Genomic DNA, 3,108 nt, shown 5'->3' with positions numbered 1-3,108 from the left:
CACATGCATGTGCATGAGTATGAGTGCTGCTTAGTGGACACTGTTCTGGAGGAGCTCTGAGCGAACCGTTTTAGAAAGTGAACTAACTGGGCAGCTGGCAAGGAATCAGCAGAACAAACGTAGGAGGCTTGGAGGCTCCTATCACGACTCAAGTGGGAGGAGCTAGGGTTGGGGCTGGAACGGGAGGCTGGAAGAAAAGTCAACACAAAGCTATAGAAAAATGCAGACTCTTCTTTAGCTGGGCAAAGCTGCCAGCATTTATAATCCCTCCTAGACACCTGGTGTAGGGGTTTAACAGCAGGTGTGTGCAGCTGAGCGCCCCTTGCTCGCTCACTTCTATCTGCACTCATGGACCAAGGTGTGACTTGGGTGCAGCAAGCTGAGACCACAGCTACCCACACCCGGCTTACAAAGACCCTAGCTTCTCCACCAGGACAAGTAAGATGCTAAACACTGGAGTGGCATTTCCCTAACTCTGCTCCTGAATCAGGAGCAACAGATGCAGGCTAGCGCCCTGGCCCAACCTTGAATCCACTACTCAGAGATGTTTCATTGAGTTGGAATTAGTCTATCCAATAGAGGGTCCTAGAACTGACTTATCTGAGATAGATGCAGGAAGCACCAGTCTGAGGGCCTCTCAGAAGCCTCGGAAGTTTGGGTGGAAACCAATTAGGAGGAGATTAATACTTCCTAGGAGATGAAGCTAAACCCCTATACCCAGAAAAGCAAGTCCACTTGGGAGAGTCAGCTAAACAGACCCTAATTTGGGTCATACCCACACAGGCTTGTCTCCTGAGTTGCCTTCTGTAACGATCTCTTTGAAAACATTTGGCCACTGACCCCTCTCTTTTCGTGCATGACTCGGTGAAGATGATTCAACAGGTATGGCTGTGCAGGCCTGATGATCCCAGAACTCAGGCAAAGGAGGGGACATGCGTGAGCGTTCTCTCTCTCTCTCTCTCTCTCTCTCTCTCTCTCTCTCTCTCACACACACACACACACACACACACACACACACACACTTTTGTTTGTTTTGTTTGTTTGTTTCCAAGACAGGGTTTTTCTATGCAGTCCTGGCTGCCTTGAAACTCACTCTGCAGACCAGGTTGGCTTCAAACTCACAGAGCTCTGTCTGACTCCGCCTCCCAAGTGCTGGGATTAAAGCTGTGCCAACCTCACCCTCTCTGATGAAAGTATAGGAGCTGGAAAGGCATACCACCAGTTGCTAAGAAGGCATATTGGTTCTGCAGAGGACCTGAGTTTGATTCCCAGCACCCTACATGGATCATAACACTTTGTCACTCTAACCCCAGGGATTTGGTGCCATCTTCTGGCTTCCTCGGGCTCCAGCACTCGCTCTCATGCACACAGCCACACAGGGAGACATAGACACACGTATTCTTAAAAGTGAATTATAAACCAATCTTTTTTATAACCAAAACTTGATTAAAATAAAAAAAACTCAGCTTATGGAAAAACAATACCCATGAGTAAGATGGATTTGAGGAACTAAGGAAAACATTAAGGAATCAGTAAATGTTAATAACCTATGTTTCAGAGATCAAAAGAGAATAGATACAACCAAACTCTAAAGAAGATCCCAATGAATATGTTTTCCTAAAATGATAAACTAGACTTATTCTAAGTGAGCATTTATAGAATCTTCACGTATTGCAGGTTCAGGCAGGTCACAGTTCTGAAGCTACTAAAATGTAGAATGCTCCTCACAAAACACTGCCAGTCTCCCTCTGTGGTGGATGCACGATGCTGTAGGATGTCATAAGTGGGAATTAATTCAGAGGAAATGGCTCAAATTAAGAAATTTGCATAATGTTCATTGCAGTGCTATTTTCAATAGCAAAATATCTTAGCTTTAATGCCCAGCCATAGAGGGGATAGGAAAATCATTTCCAACCAGCTCATGCAGCGTTACACACTTGCCACTGTGGTTTGTCCCTGACAAAACTCAGTTAAAATTTGGTCGCCAAGGGTTCCAGTGGTGAGTCTGGGATGCCACCCCAGCCACAAAACCTTCGATCTACAATTGCTCCTGCCTACAAGATGTGCTGGGGGAGTGATGGTGTGAAACTGGTGGGAACGACCAGCCATTGACTGTTCCCACTTGAGGTTCCAACAAGAGGGAGTCCATGCCTGACACTGCCTGAGTGGACAGGAACCAGAGGCTGGGCAGCCCAGAGACCCAGGATAGAACGATGATAACAACAAAGTCAACGAAACGATTCCTAATGATATTCTGCTCTACTGGTAGGCTGGAGCCTAGCATAATCGTCAGCAGCAAGGCTTCATCCAGCAACTGATGGGAGCAGATGCAGAGACCCACAGCCAAACGTTAGGTGGAGCTCGGGGAATCCCAAAGAAGAGGAAGGACTGTAGGAGCCAGAGGTGTGAAGGACGCCACAGGAACATGTACATAGAATCAGCTAACCTGGGCTAATAGGGGCTCACAGAGACTGAAGTGACAACCAGGGAGCCTGTATGGGTCTGAGCTAGGTCCTGGGCATGCATGTTAGGGTTGTTTAGCTTGGTGTTCTTGTGGCATCTTTGACTCACCTGCTTTTGGGACCCTCTTCCTTCTACTGGGTTGCCTGGTTCAGCCTTGCTACGAGGGTATGTGCCTAGTCTTATTGTAACTTGTTACGCTGTGTTTGGTTGATATCCCTGAGAGGCCTGTTCTTTTCTGAAGGGAAATGGAGGAAAAGTGGATCTGGGGGAGAGGAGAGGTGGTGGTAGGGGGGACTGGCTGGAGTGGAGGGAAGGGAAACCAAGGTAGGGGTGTAATATATGAGAGAATAATATTAAATTGGTTGCCACTGTAGCTGTGTTGGGAAACTGGATTAATCCTCCCAGGAACTAAGTTTCCTGAAAAGAGACTGTTAGAAAGTGCATGGCTCAGGCTGGGTGATAGTGCTGGTGGCGGTGGTGGCGCGCACCTTTAATCCCAGCACTCGGGAGGCAGAGGCAGGCGGATCTCTGGGAGTTTGAGGCAGGCCTGGTTGACAGAGTGAGTTCCAGGACAGGCTCCAAAGCTACAAAGAGAAACTCTGTCTCAAAAAACACAACACAACAAACAAACAAACAAATAGAAAA

Source organism: Microtus ochrogaster, chromosome 15 (genome assembly GCF_000317375.1).
Source record: "Microtus ochrogaster isolate Prairie Vole_2 chromosome 15, MicOch1.0, whole genome shotgun sequence".
Classification (NCBI taxonomy): domain Eukaryota; kingdom Metazoa; phylum Chordata; class Mammalia; order Rodentia; family Cricetidae; genus Microtus; species Microtus ochrogaster.
This window is presented reverse-complemented; position numbering follows the sequence as displayed.